Source organism: Neofelis nebulosa, chromosome 7, assembly GCF_028018385.1.
Source record: "Neofelis nebulosa isolate mNeoNeb1 chromosome 7, mNeoNeb1.pri, whole genome shotgun sequence".
NCBI lineage: Eukaryota > Metazoa > Chordata > Mammalia > Carnivora > Felidae > Neofelis > Neofelis nebulosa.
In genome coordinates, this window is record NC_080788.1 from 98,833,096 (window position 1) to 98,857,039 (window position 23,944).

General features: G+C 46.0%; 2 long non-coding RNA genes across 3 annotated transcripts; one reads left to right on the plus strand and one right to left on the minus strand.

Annotated features, from left to right (window-relative positions):
- Positions 1-9,311: 9,311 nt before the first annotated feature.
- On the plus strand, positions 9,312-13,166 carry LOC131517181 (uncharacterized). Of its 2 annotated transcripts, XR_009264444.1 has the most exons (4): positions 9,312-9,407; positions 9,527-11,959; positions 12,793-12,878; positions 13,000-13,166. It is a non-coding gene; the product is annotated as an uncharacterized LOC131517181 (long non-coding RNA). The 2 variants fall into 2 exon arrangements; XR_009264443.1 differs by having other exon boundaries at positions 12,793-13,166.
- Positions 11,392-21,677, minus strand: LOC131517182 (uncharacterized). Its single transcript, XR_009264445.1, has 2 exons — positions 21,431-21,677; positions 11,392-11,872 (listed from the first exon to the last, which is right to left on the minus strand). It is a non-coding gene; the product is annotated as an uncharacterized LOC131517182 (long non-coding RNA).
- Positions 21,678-23,944: the final 2,267 nt, after the last annotated feature.

Here is a 23,944-nt window from a genome sequence, read left to right on the forward strand (position 1 = left end):
AGATCATGCTAGTTTGAGCACCTGATGTTACAGAAAAAGCCCAGAGATGAGGAGCAGAGATGCTGACTTTTGAAAGACACTCAACTAGTTATAGAAGAGTAGCTCATTAGCCAGTTTATACCACTAACCTTTTCAGTACATGACCCTCTTCCCCACTTCTCTCTTTCCCAAACAAGGTATGGTAGCCAGCCTCCAAGATGGCAGTCACACCCTGGCATAGCCCTTCTCCCATCACATCAGGGGAGGTCTGTATGACCAATAGAATATAGCAGATGGAATGGGATGTCACTTCTGAGATTAGGTTATAAGAACTGTGGCTTTTGCCTTGGGCTCTCTCTCTCTCTCATTCCCTCTCTCTTTTACTTAGATCATTTACTCTGGGGGAAGCCAATTGCCACATCATGAAGACAGGCAGGCTATGACAGGCTCACATGGTGAGGGACTGAAGTCTCTGGCCAACAACCAGTGAGGAACTAAGGCCTACATGATGGAGGTCCCAAGCAGATCCTTCCCCAGTTGAGCCCTCAGATAGCTGCAGCCCTAGCCAGCAGCTTAATTGCAACCTCATGAGGGACCATGAATCGGAAACACCATCTGAGCTACTCCTGGATTCCTAATTCACAGAAACTGTGAGATGATAAATGTCTGTTGTTTTAAGCTGCTAAATTTAAGAGTATTTTGTTATATAGGAGTAGATTAAAACCACTAGAGTTTTTTCCTGGCTGTTTTTTTTCCCATTTGGAAACAGGGAGAGGGAGAGGGAGAGGGAGAGGGAGAGGGAGAGGGAGAGGGAGAGGGAGAGGGAGAGATGAAGGCAAATCCTAGTTTACCAGTCAATAAGACCTTGTCCTACACTATTTTAAGAGATGAAACTGGCAAATCAGGAAAAAAAAAAAAAAAAAAAAAAAAAAAAAGGAAGCTTCCCTAGAGGCCTGGGGCAAGAGCCTCATTAGCACAGGATTAAGTGTCTTTCCAGGACTAAGTGAAAGAATTCTAGTTGCTGGGCTGCTAGCATGCACCAGCTCCCTTTATAGAAGCTGTGAGCATGTGTGGCTCATGCAAGTGGTAACCACATAAGATGCATAATGTATAGACCTTACAAAGCTTTAGAAATGTAGTCTTTGGCGGCTATTTTGTGACTGAAGGGTACTCCCTTAAGTTAAAGGCGATTTCCTGTGATTCTGGCTTCTCTGTTGGGATGGAATTTCTGTGTGGTGTTTTAAGAGGCTTCGGCAAAGGCAGAGCCTAAACTCAATTCGTCCTCCCCACCCCTATTCACTCCCCACACGCCCCCCTATTCACACCCCTGTCTGCCGAATGTACACAACTAAGAGAAGAAGCTCTTTGAAAGGTGCCTGAGCAAAAAGTGCTCCTTCGGACAGACTTTCTTGTTGGAAGGTCCAAAACTGTAAGGTCCTTATGCAAGAGGCTCTAGCCTACGCACTCTACCCTATATGCTCAAAAGTGAGCTCTGTCTTGTTTTCTATCCAGAAAACCTATAGCTGGAAGCATAACGGGCTTTCCTGTGCCCAGAATTTGTTTCCTAAAATATAGCTAAACTAGGTTAATGCCTTTTTTTTCCTTATCTTTTTTCTTTTTCTTTCTCTCTTTTTTTTTCCCCCTTGAAATGTAGATTCAGAGCCTCTGGGAAACTTTCTAGCTTCTTATTTTAAAGATACAACAAGAATACAGCTGTTAACTTCGTTTCAGGAAGCATTTCAAGCAGGCAAGCCAGAGAGGTGGGCCTGACCAGCTCTCCCAGGTCAGTCAGAGACAATGAGAGCTGGCACAGACCCTGTGCAATGCCATGGTGTCTTACTGTACATAATAATGCCAAGTTCATTTGGTGCAGCTGGGGGAGGGCTGGAGGCATTTTCAGAACTATTGTTTCTGAGCCAACAACCTTGTCTCTCCAGCTGTTCCGTAGTCTCTTAAAGGAGACCAGGAAGTAGAAGAAAATGAAGAAGTTGGAGCCAGAAGTCAGTTTCTGCCAACAGGAACAATGGGTACAATTGTGCCTCTCACACAGCGGCAACTGGTCTCAAGGAGGATTAAATGAAATTATGTCCATGCTGTTACCATAAGGACAGTCTCACCATGGGAACTTCCGGATGTACTTTTTCAGAATCTTAGGGTTCTGGGAAGACCATTCTAGTCAAAGAGAGATTCTATAAGAAAGTCAGAGAGTGGCCAGTTCTTGAGTGACCTCTAGAAGCAAGAGAAAATGCAAATATGTGCTTTCTTCAAAATGAAGGCAGGGGAATTGATGCTGTTGGAAGGGTTTTTGTGCCCCCCTTTCTTCTGTTTAGAGTCGCTTTCTCTCTTCAACATGGCGTCTGTGTTCCATTTCTCACAACCTGCTACATTTATAGATCAAAAGACCAGTTGCCAAAAACTCAGTGACCCAACTCTCTTACCTCTGCTGATGACTCTCAAATGTCTATCTCCAGCCCTGACCCCATTCCCAGGTACCTGCTGGAAATCACTAGCTAGATGTCCATCCTACCTTAAGTTCAATTTTTCAAAAGGACATCTTTCTCTCAAAATGGTTCCAACTCCCATTGTTAGCTAGTAAATAAGGGATACATTTTTTTTATCTATTAAAAAAATTTAATAGATAATAGGGGTGCCTGGGTGGCTCAGTTGGTTAAGCGTCTGACTTCGGCTTAGGTCATGATCTCGCCATTCTGAGTTCAAGCCTTGCTCCTCTCTGTGCTGACAGCTCAGAGCCTGGAGCCTGTTTCAGATTCTGTGTCTCCCTCTCTGTCTCTCTAAAAAATAAACATTAATTTTTTTTTAATTTTGGGGTGCATAGGTGGCTCAGTTTGTTAAGCGACCGACTCCTGATTTTAACTCAGATCATGAACTCATGGTTTATGAGTTCTGGCCCTGTGTCAGGCTCTGCACTGACAGTGTGGAACCTGCTTGGGATTCTCTCTCTCCTTCTCTCTACACCTCCCCTACTCACACACACACTCTCTCTCTCTCTCTCAAAAATAAATAAATAAACTTAAAAAAACATTTTTTTTTACCCTTTACTCTCTTTCGTTCCCTGTTCCTAACTGCTCCCCACACCTGGTACATGTTCTTTCAAAATGTCTTTTGAAGTCCTCTTATTCTTTCCAGATCTTCGCATGCTATCCCACTGCAAGTCTTCCTTCTCTGACATCTGGATTCCTGTCCCTGCTTCTCATCACCTCTTCACTTCCAATGCTCTCTCTCCCATTTATTTGAACACAATGTGACCTTTGTATCAGTCAAGATAGGCTAGGCTACACTGCAGTAACAAATGATTCCAAAATCTCACGATAAAGGCTTAGGTCTTATTTACATTATAGATCCATCATGGACTTGTTCTGGCACTGCTCCCAGTTGTTGTCATCCTGGGACTTAAGTGAATGGAACATTCCCTGTTTGGGACTCTGTTGTTTTCAGGGCAAAGGGAAAAGAGAGCACAGTGAACCATGCTATGATGATCAAAGCTTTTGCCTAGAAACGACATACATCCCTTTTACATTTCATTGGCAAAAGCATCACACAAATCTGATGTCATCTAGGTAGGGAGGTATAATCCTTTCACAGGGAAAGGACAAATGATTGTGACCACCACTGCAGTCTTCTGTGGTACTCATTCCTGTACCTGAGCTTTCCTCTTCTCTCCAGGACCCAAATCTCATGTGTTGGAACCTCAGCCATCTCACTGTCCTGCTTATTCTCTCTGGCTAAGAGGGACTTCTCTTTTCCATGACCTTTTATAGACTTTATCATCAACAGCTCCCATACTGGATTGGTTTTAGGTGTCTATCTGCCCATGGCCCTTTAGGTGGTCTTGTGATCCCCTACTCCTGGCCACAGCTGACTGGATCTTCAGGGATGGCAAGTGACAGAAGGATAGTCAAAATATAGGCTCACAGAGGCCTAGGGGCTGGACCAATCTAATACAGAAAGAACTACCAAACAAGAAGGAATATACCACTTGAGGGGGTAGTTAAGGCTGAAAGGATGCCTCGAGGTAGAGTCAGAGCAGCTGGAAGCTCTGGCTGAGTAAGCTGAGGTTAGGAGAGAGCTGAAGCCATAGGAACAGAGGAGGTGGCCTTAGAGAGAGGAGCAGACACACACAGCAGGGACACCATGAGAGAGGGCGGGGCCTGCTGAGAGAGATGTAGAGGGGACTTGCCATGCCTCACCTCTATCTTACTTCCAGTGCCACACACATGGAGTCTTACAATAAGTCCCTATTTTCTTGAGACGGTTTGAGGGGTCTCTGTTTTTAGTATCAGCAAATCCTAAATAAAGTCACCTCGAGCTTGGAGAAATATCGACCGTCAACTTGTTTCACATGAATTCAGTTTGACCTGCCCATTTAGACATCAGGCCCCTAAAGCAAGGCATGCATTTGTGTTCTCCATGAGCCTACCATGCAGCGTAGGCTTCCGTACACATTCTGGAAATGGCTTGCCATCCACGTCCACATGCCTTTGCCTCATTGTCATCATCGTCATCTTCTTTATGGCCAACTCTAGAAAATCAACCCAAGGCCTTACTGCTGAACAAATCAGAAAGGAAATATGCATTTCCTCCCCCAGGAGACAGTCTCTATGCCCACCGAGCACAAATTTCTGGGATCTTCATAGTCAACACGCTGTGGACAGTGGGCACAGAGTGGATTTTTCAGAACTGCTGGAGCCCTGTCTCCAAGCCTCTCATTCATTGCCACCCCCCTGGGTAAATTGCTGGGTCTCAGATTCAGCCTCTTGAAAATGGGGTTAACATCTGGTTATGGTGAGAGAAAATAATAAAAGTATAGAACTATTGGCAGAATAAGAAATCAGCAGAATAAGAAATGCTTAGTAGCAGCAAGTCCTCACCCTGCTTAACAAAATGCCCCATGTGCTCAAATCAGCCTGACATGAGATGCGTAAAGTGAGTGGATGGGAGGAGCCAGCTGCTGGCCACTTGGGCCACTGGTCTGCTTCCACAGAGCCTTCAGATAGCCTTTGTCTCTCTTCCCCCATCCCTTCGGCCTTCCAAGCTCCCACATGGATGTCAAAGTTTGGGGAACAGGGGCAGCCGAGACCACATACAGTTTTTTCATGTGTGTGTTTGTGCATACCCAAGAATTGTTCAACCCAGACAGTCTTTAGTTGGGGTCTGAAGAGACTGCACTACTTTTCCCACCCATCTAGACATTGATTTTCTGCCAAGAAAAGGAAAAAAATAGATTATAGAGATAGATGAAAGATAGATAGATTCACGGACAGACCTCTCCAGTTAACAGCAGCCTTTCATTCCTGGGAAGTGTCTGTGTTTAACATGATTCCCAGGAGGTGAGCAGAAAAGGCTTTTCCTATGAAGGAGTTGGCCCCACTCACTATGCCCCTGGTTGTCTGCAGGTGGAAAGACCACCTGGGTTTCGCTGTTCAGAAGAATGGTCAAGAGAAACTTCAGCTGTTCTCATTCTTCATATCCCAATGCGAGACAGCAGGGAAATCATTTGAGACCAGTGGCTATCCCCAAACTCCCCTGCTAGTTGGCACTTAAGGGACCTTATATTAGTTTGCTTGGGCTGTCCTAACAAAGGAGCACAGACTGTGTGGCTTAAACAACAGAAACGTGTTGTGTCACAGTTCTGGAAGCTAGAAGTTCCATAAAGGGCTGTCAGCAGGGTCGGTTCCTTCCAAGGGCTGTGAGGGGTAATCCATCCCATGTCCCTCCTCTCGCTTCTGGTGGTTTGCTGGTGATCTTTGGCACCCGTGGCTTGTAGAAGCATCACCCTGTCTCTGCCTTGGTGTTCTCCCTGTGTGCTTGTCTGTCTCCAAATTTCCCCTTTTTATAAGGACACAAAACTTGTTGGATTAGGATTTACCTTAATGACTTCATTTTAACGTGATGACCTCTGTTAAGACTCTATCTCCAAATAAGGCCACATTCTGAGATAGCGGGATTTAAGACTTCAACATATTTGTGTGTGTGTGTGTGTGTGTGTGTGCGCGTGTGCACGTGCCGGGTTCACAATTTAACTCACACAAGGCCTCATCTCATCTGACCCAACATGGGAGGTGTGCACTCACCCTACCAGACCTGAGTTTATAAGCAGACACACTGACTTTCTCCCTTTGAGTCTTGACCTCATGGACTTAGCCAGAGGCTGGGGCAACAGACTGATTAAAGCCCGCACTGCTTGAAAAGCCCAAAGCAGGGAGGTTCCATTAAAGCACCTCCGATCATTTTTGTGATTTTTCCAAGTTGGTGCATGTTCTCAGCTTTTCCCTCTTATTCTAACTCTTGATACCTTTTTGGGAAGGGTGGGGAGGAGCGCCTGAAGGCTGGCGGCCTCCCTGGACTTCGTGTGACTCCCTACAGCAGGACTCTCACCAGGCGGCCACTAAGGGAAGGTAGCAGGAGCTCAAGAAGCTTTGGGCTGTGAAGCTGTCATTCACGGAGGTGGAAACTCTGAGGTCAGGCCTAGCTCTGGTGTGGGAGTTAAGAGACAGAGGAGGTGCAGGGGCGAGGGAAGGACCAGGAGACCAAGGAGGGGACAAAAGAGATTTGTTATTATTATAGGCTTTTCTGTAAGCTAGGTAATATGTGAGTTGTGCAGATAAATGTTCTCTTCATTAGGCTGAAAGGAAATTGTGTGTAGTCGTTGGGATTGTGTTTGACTTTGTGTAACAGAAAATCTGAAAATAATAGAGGCTTTATTTATTTGATTGACCTTTATTTCTCCCTTACATAAAAGAAGCCTGGAGGTAGGCGATCCAGGGCTGATATGGTGTATGACAGTCTCATGGTCATCAGGGAACAAAGCTCTACTTAATATACTGTTTGCCAACTTTAGCCGTGTCTCCTCATGGTCCCTGATGGCTGCTCAGCTGCCAGCTATCACCTCCAGATACCAGGTAGCAGAAAAAAGGTCTCAGAGACCCCATACGTTACTTCTGCCTACATCTTATTGGGCAGGTGGCCATGTAATCCTTTCTCTGGGTAGTTATGTACCTAGTAAAACCTGGGGATTTGTTATCAAGAAAAGAAGAAAGAATGTTGAGGGCAAACAGTGGTCTCCACCACCACACTATCTATGAAGGAAAGAAGTTCCTATCTAAATTCCCAAGTTCATCCTCAGCAAGAGAATGTTTCTGAAGCATAAATTCTTTGTCCCAGAGGATCTCATGTCCTCCTGGACCTGAACCATCCCTCAGATCTCAGCTTCAGCCTCAGTGCCCCAGAAATCTCCTGGGTCCCGTAGCCTGCATTAGCCTCCCTGTCTTATGCTCTCATTGCACCTTGGGCTTCTTCTTTAAAGCACTCGGCACCCTTGTCGTCATTATCGGATTGATCTCAAGTTATTTGTGTACAGAGTGATTTCCTTGTAAACTGGACAGTAAGCTTCATGAGGGCAGAGACTCTGCCTTGTTCACCATTATCTCCATAGTTGATGGAGGAGAGGAAAAACTTCCCTCTACCCTTTTAGGTTCTGTGGCTGGACCTAAGAATTAAACTGACATAAAACAGATTAACAAGAGAAGAGCCTACAAATTTTATTTCATATTTTTACATGTACACAGGAGTTTTCAAAAGGAAAATGAGGACCTCAAAAAGCTGTTAGGCGCCAGTACACTGTGGGGATGTGATAAGATAAAGGGGCTTGGGTCAGGGGCAGTATATTGTGGGCCAGTGACTAGAAAATGTATGAGGGAAACCAATAAAAGATACGTGTTATCTTAGCGGGTTTGTTTGTATGGGTTCTTTTTGGCATCTTCTTCCAGTCTCTGGTGAGACAGGGGTGAAAAGTCACCTTTCTCAGAGAAATTTTATGACCTGCTTTAGGTTAAAAAAAAAAGAAAGAAAGAAAGAAAAAAGAGGGGGATGGGGAGTCAGAGAGCCCTTCCTGCATCTGCTGTTACTCAAGTGACTTCAGTTCAAAATAACCACTAAAAGTGGCATATTTTGGGGTGGCACCTTCTGAACCCCTCCAGCGAACTTTGGTAAATATTCATTAGCTGACTAACTGTGAGTGATTAGAATACTAGAGAGGCTCCAGACTCAAGGCCATTTCCAATGAGACTTTTCTTTAACTGACTTCCCTGGCTGAGACGGGGCAAACCTGGATTCTCATACACCTGCCAGGATTTGTGCGGCTGGAGTGCCCATGCTGATGTCTGGGAGGGATGTGGGTTGGGGCTTTCAGACCAGCCTCTTGGAGGAGGATTCCCATGATAAACTCCACTTTACAAAAGCAGCTCCATCCAGAAGCACACCCAGGAGCAGGAGCAGAGGGGAACAGAAACTGTAGCAGTGTGGGTGAGTTTTAGATCGGGAAATGCAACTGGCCACCCAATGTTTTGGGAAGAAAAGTAGGTCACCATCCTGCGCTCAGTCCAATGGCATCCCCAGGGCCTAAAGGGGAAGAGTTGTGTGATCATAGATTGTGGGCAAATTTGGTCATGCTCAACTTTATGAAAACTACCTGCCCCCACACCCTGTCATTCTCCAGGCTCCTTAAAAATCAAGGAAAGATCAGTCCAGGCTGTTCAGCTTTTAAGTCTTGGTTACAGAATCCTTCCGAGTCCAGCTTTTTTTTTTTTTTTTTAACATTTTTATTCGTTTTTGAGAGAGAGACAGAGAAAGGGAGAGAGCACAAGTGGGGGAGGGGCAGAGAGGGAGAGAGAGAGAGAGAGAGAGAGAGAATTTGAAGCAAGCTCCAGGCTCCCAGCTGTCAGCACAGAGCTCTACACGGGGCTTGAACTCACAAACGTCACAAAACTTGAGATCGTGACCTAAGCTGAAGTCTCACACTCAACTGACTGAGCCACCTAGGCACACCTCCTGTGTCCAGCTTTTAAAGAAAAAGCTTTTAAGCACCTTCCAAACCAAAAGGCAGAACCCAGAATCCAGAATGGCTTCCAAACCCTCCATTTTTAACTTATCTAATGAAAGAAGGAGCATTCTGTTCTCTAGCATAGGGTCCTAGGGTTTTAAAAGAGAAAACAAGTTTGGGGGAGCTCTTGGTGGGGGGCGGGGGGTGGGGCAGAGAAGTCTTACGTGCATCTCTGTTATGAGGCCAATGAGAAGCTCTGTGGACGGGGCTCCCTCCGACGCTCCAGCCCAGGGAAGGAGAGGAGACCAAGATTGAGAAATGAAAACTCCTCCAATTTGGCAAACAAAACCTCACCCCCTGCGTCGTGCCCTTCCACGTTCGGCACTTTGATATTAGTCATAACAATCCGGTCATACAGTAACCACTTCTCCTTTTGACTGAGAAGCTGAAAGTGATACTCACCCGGGGTGTGATTTGGGGATTTTCTGGGGCAGGACTGTTGAGGACATGCTGGAGTTGTCCCCTCCTGGTTTGCAAGAGCTGATTATTAAATATTCGAAAATGTTGTGAGTCTGCTGTTAAACCACCGGTAAGTTGAAATCTGCCGTGGTGGGAGTGTTTACACCGTGGAAACTGGCAAATAGTACAAATTCGGATTTTTGTTTTTCTTTTCTTTTTTCTTTCTTTCTTTTTTTTTTTTTTTTCCAGAGAGCTAGCTGGCTTACCAGCACACACTGCATTGCTCGCATTACTCCTGAGGCAGAAGGAGTTCTGGGAGGGCTGGAGGAAGTGGTGGGAGGAGACCAAGGACTGAGCGGAGTGACGGTGTTCCGGTGTTTCCCCGGACATCTGTGTGACGTCATCCTTCTCCATTCATCCTGCATTCTCTTGGAGTCGGTGCTTTCTCCGTGGGAACACCAATGGATTCCACTACCGCTTCTTCAGGGAACTTGAACAAGTTTACTTTCACTCGCCCCTGCGCTCAAGGGTTCCAAGAGAACAGCTTCCAAGAGCACCAGACCCATTTTTCTCGCAGAAAGAGGAGAAAAGGAAAAGCTGGAGAGGCGCCTTTAATGGCGACAAGTCAACGGAAAAGTAGATATGGGCATCCTGATAATCAAAGGTTGGCTTCCTTCGCATCCTCTGATGAAATCGGCAAGCCAAGTGTGCCAGTGATGGCCACAGGCGGTATTATGGAAGTGGATCCCTCTGGTTCAGATTCCATTTTCAGAAGTCACAAAAGGTTGAAAACGAAATATTTTCATGAAAAGGATAATAAATGAGACCAGGATTGGTATAGAGAAAGATTCTTAAATTTTACTGCACTGGCCGGCCTAGGGAAGAGAATGCGTGCAAAAAACACAGATTTCCAGGACTTTCTTTGAAAATTTTGGATTCTGGAGGCCTATAGAGGAGACCAAAAATCAGCCTTTTTAAAATTAATTAATTAATTTATTTTTATTTGTTTGTTTTTAATGTTTATTTTTGAGAGAGAGGGAGAGAGAGAGAGAGACAGCGTGTGAGCAGGGGAAGGGCAGAGAAAGATGGAGACACAGAATCCACAGCTGAGCTGTCAGCACAGAACCTGATGCTGGGCTCGAACCCACGAACTGCGAGATCATGACCCGAGCCGAAGTCAGACGCTTAACCAACTGAGCCACCCAGGCACCCTGAAAAATCAGCCTTTTTAAAAGCTCCACTCCCACCCATCATTCTGCCACTGCTTCAGGACTCCAGTCTGAGAAACTGGTCTAAAAAGGGTCCTCAGGAGGCATTTGTTGATGGTAGACTGGTTCCTGGATGGGCCCTCCTCAGGGCCCAGGCCCTGCTCTGCCTCAGGTCTTCAAGATTCATCCACTGGCATAGGTGGGCCCAGTACCCAGTTTAGGAGTTTACCCATCCTGATTTCATTGGGGACGGTTACTGTGGTGGAACAGTGAACACTAAGGACAAAGCACTGGATGATTTGGTTTGAGTCAATGTGCCAGGCCTCAGCCTCCACTAGCTGCTCTCCAGCCCTGGGAGAGGCATAAAGGGGAGTGTGGGGAAGCTCTGGGAGGTACCCTTCATCTAGAGGGAGGTCAGCCCTCCAAACTCCTGTCCACCCACACTGGCCACCCCGCCTGCAGCCACCATGCCCCAGGGCCATGCCCAGAGCAGGACAGGCTCCCTCCCCATCCAGCCCCCTCCAGGTATCTAGGGATGACAGTGGATTTTTGTATCTCAGCATGAGTGCAAGGACGCCCTCCCCCCCGTGGGCTCAGAGAACCTTCTGGGAACTATTCAAAGCTGCCAGAAGTCGGTTTTTCTTGTTGGAAGCACCTCTTGAGAGTTTACATTTATAAAGCCTGGCAAAATACATTCTGAAGAACCCAAATTAATTTGCAAAGATGAGGTGAAAAGGGGCCATAGCATCCCACAGATGGGCTCCCTCTGGAGAGAAGCTACTTATCCACAGTGGTTCCCCCTCTGCCACCCCGGGAAGACATCCCACTCCCCGTTCAGATGGCCCAGCCCTGCCAGAGGGCGTCATGGTAAGAGAAAGAAAAGAAAAAAAGAGAAAAAAGGAAAAATGCCAGTCTTCACCTCTGTCTATTGTACACCATGTCATCCGAGAAGAATTCTACTGCACTCCTTCCTTGACTGTGCTCTTTATATTCTGTAAGCCACTTCCTGTTTCCATTTCTGGGTCATAAGCCAAGCTTACAGTTGGTATGATTCACTCAGCCAGGAGGCCCAGCTATTATCACCCCTCAGAGATCATGGCTGCCTCTCAGGGAGGGATCAGAGGATACAACTTGGAAGGACAAGATATCGGTTCATTCTTAGGAAAACATATGAATTTTCCTAGGCTTTTTGGAATGCTTCATGCCTAGGACCAGAAGGTTGGCATGCCTGAAAAATCTGTGACTTGATTGGTTTGCATTTTTCTGCTGTACTGATGCCCAGCTCCTCAGCTCCTTGGAGAGACTTTTTGCAAAGACCTCACTGGATCCTTTGCTTTGCCAAGGGGTCAGGCCTGCCAGGCAATCTTCAGGCAGCAGCTGGTAGTCCCTGAGGAAGACATGAACAAGAAGCCATTTGAAAGCATTATCTTCTAGAAACTAAATTTCAAAACAAGGAAGAAACCACAGCTCAGATGTAAGTGGTTGTTCAGTAACCTGAGTTCACATGAAGATGGTCAAAAATAGGTTTTGCACAATTCTATCGCCTTCCCCTTATGATTGCTAAGCAGTTTACTCCTCCTGATTTAATCGGGAAGGATTCTTTTGGAGGAACACTGAGTGCTAAGGACAAGACACTAGACGGTTTGGTCAAGGTCAATGTGCCAAGTCTATATGGACTGCTATTGTGTCTTCCCAATTCCGTTCTCTGAACTTTTTTCTGTGAAAATGTAAGCTGGAACCCACCTGAGATGGCCCAGAAAATGCAGAGTGCAAATCTTTTCCCCATGCCTCTGAGTGAGCCACGCAGTCAGGGATATGTGGGGCCAGGGGAGTGGGGCAGGGCTTCTGTAAGGGTCGCCCATGTTGCAGACTTCCGAACATTACCTCTTCCTCTACAGCAGGGAAGAGAAGGGGGAGACAGAAGAACAGGGAGAGAAAGGCCCAGAAACTCAGGCCAGCCTGTGAGATAGAGATGAGGGTTGCTATCCGGAAAGCAGTCAGAAATGCTGTCCTGACTCTCCAGAGAGCTTGGTCCTGAGCTCAGGGAGATATCTCACAAGAGAAAAACAGATATTTGGAGTCTAGTCGTGTAGAGAAGCATCAATGCCTTATGTAGATCTACAGAAAACAACACGAAAAATGTCTTCCTCTTCATTATTGAGGGTGTAGGGACATAGGAATTTTCATACTCTACTGGTGGGAATATAAACTGGAGAAATTTCATAGGTTGGCAACTCAGTAATGTATGTTTGAGGCAGAAACAATGCTCTGCACTCACCAAACTCTGTTTTCTTCCTGCACACACAGGGAAACTGCATTTCCCGCCTCTGTTGAGTTAGGAGTGGTCATGTGACTGAGTTTCAGACAACTGGAAAGTGGGCAGAAGAAGTGATGTGAGTCAATTTCAAGCCTGGCCCTAAAACCACCTGTGCAATTCTCCATTCTCTCTCTCCCTCTGTCCTCTCTCTCATCTTTTGTCCCCCTCTCTCATTTTCTCCTCCTTTTGCTTATCAGCTGAAATCAGAGGATCCGCTGAAGAACTCCAAGTCACTGCCAAATGGAAAGCCATCATATGAATAAATTCTGTTTCCAGAGGACTGGGTAGAGCTCTTTCCACCCCCACCAACCAGATGACCTATACTGAACTGTAATAAAAGAGAAATAAATCTTTACTGTGTTAAGCCAATGAGATCTGGGTGCTTGTTACAATCTTTAGCCTATCCTGACTGATGGGATATGAAAATCCTTAAAAATGTCCATAAGCTTTGATCTAGCAATTACATTCTTCAGAACATATCCAAAAGGAAAATATTAAGAAGAGTTACTATAGTATTGATTATAATAGTAAAAAAAAAAGTTGTCAACATTAACTTCCAATGAGATTCATTAAGTACAACTCTTCAAAGAAACTTTAGACACGTAATATCATTGAAATGTGTCTAATGACATGAAAAGTGTTTATGATACGATAGTACATGAGAAAGAACAAGTAACAAAAACATGGAGGGTGTGAACACATAACCATTTATACAGGCACATATGCATAGAGAAAGTTCTGGAAATATACCACAATAACAGTGATTATTTCTGGTAATAGGATTACAGATGGCTGGCTTTTTTTTTTTTTTAATGGTCTCTTTTCTGCAGTTGTATGCTCTTTCTACAATGAGCATATATTTCTCGAGTTGAAAAAAATTTTAAATTTTTTTTAATGTTTATTCTTGAGACAGACAGAGCGTGAACAGGGGAGGGGCAGAGAGATAGAGGGAGACACAGAATTCCAAACAGGCTCCAGGCTCTGAGCTGTCAGCACAGAGCCCGACACGGGGCTCAAACTCACGGACTGTGATATGACCTGAGCCGAAGTCCGACGCCCAACCGACTGAGCCACCCAGGCACCCTGAGTTGAAAAAAATGTTAAAGTAGCCTACTGGAAATGGGTAGCTCTCCTTCAAACCTGAAGGCTGGCCTTGCTCTCGCTGAGTGTAAGTGTACTGTGTGCAAGGGAAATCCAGGTCCCTTGGATGCTCTACGGGTCAGGGACTAAAGCCCCACCATTCATAAGGGTAAACATCTCTTTCATCTCCATCAGTGGGAACAGCTCTCGAGCCCTTCACATGGCACTAGGCTCAGTCCACCAGAAAGACCGCCCTGGCTTTAAGGAAGGAAATGCCTTTTCATCACAAGGTTTTCCAAGATTTCCTCAGAGAGGACCCTTTTTAGATCCTAGTTTAGAGGATTTGGGAAAATTGCGGCCTCAGATCTCCTTCCCCCCTGAGAGGAGCTGGGTGATGTAGTCGGTGCCCATGCTGTGGGGAGCAGGGCAGGAAATTACACTCTAACTATAGGTCTTTATTCAGAAACCAGAAGCCTCACCACAAAATAAATTCAAGAGCCCTGAAGCCTTGGTGCCTTGACCTACAAGATCAAAGAGTCTCACGCAATCTCTCCAAGTGAACTTCGAACAAGAGGCAATGTGGCAGGTTTTTGTTTTGACCTTCCAACCACATGATCATGCCAGAATTAAGCTGTAACTCCAGCTTTTTTTCTTCTGCCAAATTATTCCCTGCCCTTTTCGGCAGACCCTCACACAGAGAGAATAAGCCACTGAGGTTTCCTGTTGAGGAAGGTTCTTTGTGTTCTGTGAGGGGACCATATATTAACACAACCCATGCATAAGTTTTATGTATAGTAAGACCAAGCTCTTTTAGTTGAACTTAATGGCCTTTTGGCAAACCACATGTCCCCAAAATGAAGACATGTGAGGAAACGAAGACTTATTTTTGACATGAGATCCCGATGTACTGCATCGGGAGACGGGCTTCCCCTGGAGCAAATGAAGAGCAAAGCCTAAGGACCTACAAGAAAACCTTAGTAATTCTTTTCCATTGGCCTCCATGACTCAAATCCTACCTGCCCTTCAAGGCCCAGCTGAAGAAAGGGCCCATGTAGGGCCTCTGTGGGCAAGTCAGCCCACACCAATGCCTTTCCCGTCTCAAATCCCTTTCTGGTGAAAAGGCTGGCTTGAGCATTGTAGCCTGGATGCTGTGGGCTCTAGGTGGACACCTTCTGTTCCAGTACCATCAGGTTCACATCAGTGCACAGTTTTAGGGTTTCTTGGGGTTCCCACCCACTCAGGGCCTCAACCCCTTGAAGATTCCTCTTTTCCCCAGGTGCTAGGAACCCAACAGACAGTAGCAGCTAAGCACATAGGCGTTGGAGCTAGAGTGCTGTGTAATCTTGAGCAAGTCACTAGCTTTTCTCTGAATTTTAGTTTCCTCTGTGACTGGTTCTTCGTTTGCACCCAAACTATTGAAATGCTTTGATGGCTGTGAGAGTTAAATGAGAGAATTTGTGTCATATGCTTCACACTCAAAAAAACTTAGTGTTTCTGTTTTTAAAAGTGGCCCCCAAATTCTTGGACACCTCCCAACCAATGGTGCTCTGGGTCACCCCTCCTTGAATCTGGTCTCTGAAACTGCCTGACCAATAGAATATAGGTAAGAGATGCCACACCAGTTTCTGGCCCCAAGCCCTCAGAAACTGGCAGCCTCCACACCCTGCCTCCCTCTTGGAACTCAGACACCATACTCTGAGGAGCCTGGCCACACAGAGAGGCGTGTTCTGGCAGAAAGCCCCAGCTAAGGCATAAGCCAACAGCCAGCATAAAAGCAAAGTAGCTTTTGAGAGGACTCCAGCTGCAGCCACCTTCTGACTGTAACCATGGAAATCGGAGATCAGAAACCCTGGGTGAGAACTGCCTTGCTGATGATTCCAGTCAACTCCCAGAACCACGAGCCATGAGGGTAAATTGATTGTTGTTTAAGTCCCTAAGTTTTCCAGTGACCTGATACTCAGCCATAGATATCAGCAGCCTTTACTTGTTGCTTGAAGGAAGTCTTGCATTGGTGCATGTGACCCTGGCCCTCCCAGTTTTGTAGAGTCGGTAGCGCCCTTCCCTGCCAACATGCTTACAGGAATCTGAATCCATCTGTGGACCGATGCGGGTTTTCTCCCCAGAGGAAATTTCTTAGCTCCCATGAAAATCGGTCCATCCAAAGAACTGTTTGGGAGGAAGGGCGCTGCCCAATTCTGCGACAGAACAGCCCCTTAAAACCATGTGCTACCTTGTTCTGTCCACGACATTTTCCATGGATGTTAGATCTCATTTTTTCAAAAACAATGTAAGTTTTCTTAAGGATAGGGACCCTGTCTAAATTTTATTTTTTGAGCAAGTTGCGATATTTGAGAAGCCCGTTATCACAGCTAATTGGAACCAGTTGAGTCTGTGAAAAGCATTAAGTCCATGATGATACTCAAAAGGGACAAATAGTCAAAAGTGTGCTAGAGAAAAGCCACACTGCCAACAGGAGTTTATTGGTGCCCAAACTCTCAATGAAAGAGAAAAACATATGGGGAGAAATCATTCTTTTGTTATTTCAGGGTAAAGATGGTTCGTGTAAATGAAAAGTCCAGGGGTTGGAGGGCTTCAACTGTTTCAGATTGTTTCAATGTGGATTCCTTATTGGGTCATTCAAGTAGTTACTGTGGTCGGCTCAAGATTTAAGAATGATTTTACCTGCTGAGTTGATAGTTGAAAATATCTTTTTAATTTTTTTTAACATTTATTTATTATTGAGAGACAGGGAGAGACAGAGCATGAGCAGGGGATGGGCCAAGAGACAGGGAGACACAGAATCCGAAGCAGGCTCCAGGCTCTGAGCTGTCAGCACAGAGCCCAACACAGGGCTCGAACTCACAAACCGCGAGACCATGACCCGAGCTGAAGTCCGACGCTTACCCGACGGAGCCACCCAGGCGCCCCAATAGTTGCAAAAATCTTAACACTTAGGTCTAGGGCTGGATTGCATGAATATTCAGGCATGAAGGATATTCAGTGGTGGGGTTGGGGGTCTTGGGGACAATGGTGCTGTTGGGGAGTGTCACGCACTCTACCCAATGGCTCATCCACAAGCCACTATCTGGAAGCATGTGTACATCTCCTGCTCTGTGGAACCATCTCCATACCTTTCCCTATCAACTGCGAACCAAGTGGCTTAACATGCTCTGTGTCCATTGGCTTCTATCAATCAATCACATGCCTTTCCTATTAGGACAACACTGCACCGTACCCACCTCCAGGCTGGGTAGTGGCATCTTCTCTGTGCCCCAGGCTTTCGGTGCTTATTTTTATCTCAGTCATTACTCTGCTGTGCTGTGTCTCTACCCCTCTTCCAATAGACTATGAGCTACTTGTGGGTCTCGGACGGTCATTTGTTTTCCTCTTCCTGTTCCCTGGAAGTAGCAGGACCCTCCTTCAATCAAGTTTTAAATGAACAAGCGAATGAATGAATGAAGTTTCCATCATTTCCTTAAAGTTTCAACTGGCACAGACTACCTGCTGTTCCCCAGATATGCCCTAATGCTTCTTTGTCTCTGAGAGGACTGTGTTTTCCATGTTCCAGGAAGCTTTCCCCGTACACACAGGAGTGTAGCAGCAAGATCAGCTGCAAAATTTGTCAGACCCAGTGAAAGAGGAAGATGCCTGGTCAAAGTCTCTGTCTTCAAAACTTACTAATAATTTTGGGGCGCCTGGGTGACTCAGCCGATTGAGCATACAACTTCTACTCAGGTCATGATCTCGCGGTTCATGAGGTTGAGCCCCATATTGGGCTTGCTGCTGTCAGCACGGAGCCTTCTTCGGATTAAGGGTCTTTCTCTCTCAATAATAAATATCATTTAAAAAAATCTCTGTAAAAAATTATTAAGAATTATAATAAACCAAACACAGTGTCCATAGCATTAAACCAAACACAGTGTCCTTCTAAGTACAGGGCCTCCTGTGGCCACAGTACCAACCCATGGAGCAGCTGCCCATTGCCTCACTCCTGCATGCCATGCCTTTCTTGGTAATCGTGGTTTTAATGTGGGAAACGACCTTTCCCTTTCCATGTGGCTTGGATGTGACTGATGCCACCACTGCTACCCCAGGGGTGATCCTGGTCTGGCCAATGCGAGCATCGCAGCACCCTGGCCACCGTCGGTTCACAGATGTGCATGTGACTCAAGTACAACCAATGAGAACCAGACCTCAATTTTGCTGAAGGAAAAAAGGTCCCTTTTGCTGGTGCTACTAAGTTGGCAGGAAGCAAGCCTAGAGCCCCTGGGAGTCACCACTTGGGGACATTCTGCCTGAGATAAAGCTGATCCTGAACATCAGAGCTGTGAGGGTGTAGCAGGTAGGGGAGAGATTCTTTTCAGCGTCATTTCAGTAGCTGATTGAGCCTGCCCTCTGGACTTGTCTTTCTCTAAAATTTGTAGAAACTGATACATTTCCTTGGCTTCAGCTACCTGTTACCTGGTCTTGCATCTCAGTCCCTTGTAATCAAAACAGATCTAATGGGTTGGAGCTTAATAAATACCTTTCAGTTTGAATAGGCTAGCTTGAAGGAATCCATTGTTTTCCTCTATCACTTGTCCTTTGCTTGGTTCAATTTGACTTGAGAATCAGGACGAGGAATAGGATAGCCCAGAGAGACTGTAACTGTGTCATTAAAATGAGAATTTAATAGTACGTTAAGGACTTATCTCTTACTCGTGCTTATTGTTTTGTGTTTAGAGGGAGACAGGGCTGAAGAACATGGGTTTGAAGGCTTTTTTTGGCTTTGGAGACTTGAAAACAAAGTTTTTATGTTACACATAAAAGGTTTTACTTTTATAATATGAAAGAATGTAGTTTATTGCTAAAAGGACTTGAAAAAATGTGACTCAAGCTAGTTTACCTTTCACAGCCCTGCTAGGGCACCAGTCCCATGTAGTTAATGCTGACAGATAGACCAACCCTTCATCTAAAGCCAAACTTTGTGGAGATACCAGTCCAGGCGAGCCCCACTCTCCCTCACCCCAGGACCCAGCCTGCCTCCTCCTCCCCTCTCTGCTCAGGAGGGCTGTGCCAGGCCAATAGGCCCACCGGGTATTTACCAGCTTGGGCCTAACCATGCCCCCACCGGCATCCTTTCATGTTTCTTTTGGAATCCTGAACAAAGGTCTCAGGTTGCTGACCCTACTGCCACCAGGAAACATGATCTATCCTCTGGATATGTTCGCAGGAAAACTAAACTCTTTTACCTCCAGGTTGGCCAAAATCTGAAGGCCAGTCACCTCCCCTCATGATCTCATCCAGGCCATCCTTTATTTCTGCCCAGAGTGCTTCATCTGTGCTCAGCAGGACTCTGAGAGCCCAGCATTGCTCTTAGATGCTCCCCAGACTTGCCTCCCCCACTGCAGACAAGTCCTTCCTTTGGGTTGACCTCCCTCCTCTGTTCCACTGTAAACTGTCTCTCTGTGCTGTAGTCTCCTGAATCCCTTTTACCTTGGTCTATCATCACCCTGGAAAAGTTTGATTATTTATGGGTGTCTCAGCCAATATTCTACCTCAAGTTTGTACCCTTCCTCAATTTCAGGGAGCTTTGTCCTCTGTCCCTTCAGCCATATCCATCTCAGAACTGAAATGTGTTCTCCAGACTCAGAACTGAAATGTTAAACTCCAACAACCCTAAACTTGTTAAAACAAACAAACAAACAAATGCCCTCCAATATCCCACTTTCTAAATTCCATTCCTTGGTTACCAGCATTCACAATGTCAAATATTGGCGTCTTTGCTTTATTGGGACTTCTGGTCAGTGGTCAACTCCATTATCCCCCAATTCCCATGTTCAACAAGTATCTACTGAATCCACAGGTTCTGCCAGACAAAGCCTGAGAAACTTCATTCTCATGGGAGCATGTATCAGTTACCTATGCTGCCTAACAAACCTCCAACACCTACTGACTTCAAAAAATAAGATTTATTATGTCTCACAATTCTCTGGCCAGGAATCAGGTCAGGGTTTGGTTAGACAGTTCTTCTGCTGCTGTGGGCGTCAGCTGGGCTCACTCACTCATCTACATTTAGGCATCACAACCTGTCTGTCACTTCAGTGCTCCTCCATGAGGAAGCTCGAGCTTTCTCAAGGCATGGTGGTCTCACCACGGGTGTAGTTGAACCCATTACGTGGCAGCTGGCTTCCAAGAGTGAAAATGGAAGCAGACAAGCCTCTGAAAAAAGTTAGGTCCAGAACTGAGACTGCATCCTTTCTGCCACATTCTGTCAGTCAAGACAAGAAATAAAGAAGTCCAAAGCCCAGTCCAGATTCAATGGACAGAGAATCAGACCTCACATCTTGATAGGTGGGGCAGCAGGTGCATATAATGAGAGAAGGAATTGGCGGCTGCCAGTTTTTGAGACTACGGACTATAGAGGAGGAAGCCAATAAACATAGAGGCGAACAAACAGGAAAACACTAGATAGTAATAAGAGCTGCTCAGAGAATTGAAACACGGTGATTTGTCAGAGAACCACTGAGTAGCTCCTGTAGATGGAGGGGACTATCAGGGAAAGTCTCTCTGGGAAAGTGGTATTTAAATTATGGCATGAAAGGAAAAAATTTGCCAGCTGTGTGAGGACCCAGGCAGGAGGAAGAACTAGCATAAAAGAAGAACCACGTGTTAGGAGTGTAGACAAGGACAGAGAGTGCAAGTGGAAACGAGGTCAGCTAAGTGGGAACAGCCAGATCAAGTGCCCCTGAGTGAGGAGGTTGGGTTGTTTTCCAAGAGTAGTCAACGGAAAGCCATTGAAGGGCCTTAGTAGCGAAGGGACATAAAGCAAGTTATATCATTGCAAGGTCATTCCTGCTACCCTGTGGGGAACAGGCTGTGAAGTACAAACATGGAAGGAGCCAAACTATTCAGGGGCTCCTGTGGGAGCTAAGGGCCCCAGGAGATGGTGGCTTGTTTGGTGGCTTGGTATGGGGAAAAGAACGATGTCATGCTGTGATACTTTGCATGTGATTCCTAGTCAGAGAAGACAGAGAATAAGCTAAGTTAGAGTAAGACAAGATGGAGTCACGGTGGCCAATGTGAACTCCTGTATTGTGTGTCAACAACCAATGTAGGACTTGGAGTGTGTCCCTATAGATAAGCTGTGTGATGGATAGATAGGTAAAACTTGTTTGGAAATATCTGTGGAAAGACTCGGGTGAGACCAAGACTGCACCGATATGGCAAAGATCAATGGACGTAATTGTTAGACCCACCTAAGCGGACCCTAAAGCAGTAGCTCCAGGGCGATCAACCACCTGCACCGTACACGTTGGGAGGCTGCTCCGGACAGAGGTTCTGCCTACACAGAAGATGACCCGACCTCGGCCCAGGTCAACCCTTGTCACGGGAAGTAAGACCAGATCAGGTCCTCCCCAGATCTTCGAGTGGCTCATTAATCCTTCCTCTAACCTTCTTGTGTGACTAACTTGTGTGATAAAGTTGTGCAATAAACAGCGTGATTCGTGAAGGTGCTATCGGCGCTCCGTGGTTAATTTGAAACATGTCTCAATCCCAGATTCTTACCTGACCTCGCCGTTCGCCTTGATTCAGGAGATATGCTTGGGGGTTGGGCCAAATAAGAGTGGTTGTGCTGAGGATTGTGCCTGTTCTGTCTAGTCCCCTGCGAGCAGCCTCTGGTCTGCACCCCACACCCAGCTATCACAGTCAATGCCCCTCCTTCAAAGGATCCTTAGAGTGTTCAAGAGTGTTTCAAATTCCTATCTTTGCATACAATGTGGCTCTTCTCGATGGGCTCTGCTCCCGTCCCTACTCGGGCTCATTTCCTGTCCCTGTCTGGTGTATATTGATTTGATAGGATTTCAAATCCACTTGTTTATGACAAAAATGAAGTTGTTTCCACGAGTAAAGTTGTTTTGATTAAGAGTGAAGTCAGCTGTGACAGGATGTCATCCACTCATCTGTTGTTGATAACTCAGTAGCTCTGGCTACGGAGGGGCCCTTCCCGCGGGGGTGCTGATCAATAAAAACATAATGAAGCAGCTACTGTGGCAAGGGGGCATTTGATTATAAACACAGAGTTTGCGAGCACGGAGAGTGTTCAATCTGGGCACTAAGACTCTTTGCCGATTCAAACAGCTCTCTGAAGACCTTGGGGACAATTAGCTCCTGCCAGTAAAACTAGTTCTCTTACTGACAGCGGGTAAAAACCTGTGCAGCAACCCAGAAAGAGGATATCCTCTTTGAACCGTACCCTCGTTCCCTAGCAACGTGCTCTAGCAACAGGGAGGGGGCGCTTACTTGTGCACCTGCAGCTGGAGTCCCTCCGGGTTGGCTAAAGTGCCTTGCCTGAGCAGCAACCTGATAAAAGCACAGACCTCCGCTAAATTTGAACTCCATTCCCTCCATCTACCCTTGCTTGGCACAATAGTGTGATTCATCCGCCACCCGTTTGGAGTATGTTATTTCTTTCAAAAAAATTATACACGAGGCGCCTGAGTGGCTCAGTCGGTTAAGCGCCTGACTTCGGCTCAGGGCATGATCTCAAGGTTCGTGAGTTCGAGCCCTGCATTGGGCTCTGTGCTGACAGCTCAGAGCCTGGAGCCCGCTTCAGATTCTGTGTCTCCCTCTGTCTGCCCCTCCGCTGCTCGCATTCTGTTTCTCGCATTGTCTCAAAAATAAACATTAAAAAAATTCTTTTTATTATATATATATATATATATATATATATATATACACACACACACACGTACATAAGTTAATTTGAGAGAGAGAGAGAGAGAGAGCAGGGGAGGAGCAGAGAGAGAGAGGGTCAGAGAGAATCCCACACGCTCCACAGGCTCTGTGCTGTCAGCACAGAGCCCAATGCAGGGCTCGAACTCACCAACGGTAAGCTCATGAGCCAGCCGAAACCAAGAGCCAGAGGCTTAACTGACTGAGCCACCCAGGTGCCCCCTAGAGTGTTATTTCTTTATTGGCTTGTTAAAAGACATTATCCTGTACACTACTGGCTTGTGAAATTCCCACAGTGAACCTGTGTTAAAGAAATTACCGAAGACAAACAGTCTCTGAGCATTAATTTGGCTCCTGAAACCAAACACTCTTCCACACGTGCCCTTTGCTACCGGCATATCGAATTATTCAGTGTTCTCTGACCATGTCCTTGTTCATGAACCCGTGCCTGGCATGTGATGTTTCTTCTTCCGAGAAGGTTCTTCCTCCACCTCCAATCATCATCCACAAACTTCTATTCCTCCTTCTAAATCCAACAGGTGTCACCTCTCCCACAAAGCCTTTCCTGAAACCCCAGTTTTATTTAGATGCACTCAACAGACAGCACCACAGATGTCTTTCTTTTTTCAACCGACTGTGAGTTCCTTCAAGACTAGAACCTAGCACAGTGCTTTGTAAGGGAAGAGGGAGAGGAATAGAAGATGCTATCGTGTTTGGTAGGATTTGCCCTTGGAGTCTGAAAATGTGCATTACAAGGTCAAATCGCCACCGAACAGGCATTTGCTAGAGCCCTTTCTCAAGTTCCTCTCTTCTCCCAGACTGATTCTGGGCAGCGAAATCCATTTCTTAAAAGGCCAGAAAACCTCCAAGAGATAGAACTTATGTTCCTCTCTGCTCAAGATTCTCCAGGAAGGGTCTATGCACCCACAAAGTTATCAACATCATTGTTAATAAGAGTATTAGAGAAGTAGTACTCAAAATGCCTCTCCTGCCCGAGTCTTTGGGAAAATCTGAAAAGCCTCCTACTTGCCAACATGAAGTTCATTGTGAGGTGTAATGGTAAATATGCTATAAGCTGCCAAGTTGCAAATCTATACCCAGGTCCTTGCACTGAACTTCAGACTCTTAAATCTAGTTGCCCAGTGGACTTCTCTACCCAATGTTCCCTAAACTTGGCAGGTCTCAAACTGAACTCATCATTTCTTTTGCTGGGAGTCTACCAGCAACTCACCAGTGAGTCACTGATGAATATTTCTCAAGTTCACCCCCCTCTTCATTCCTATTGCCAGGATCCTGACCCGAGTTCTCAGCTTATCTGGCCTGGACAACCGCATCAACCCCTTCACC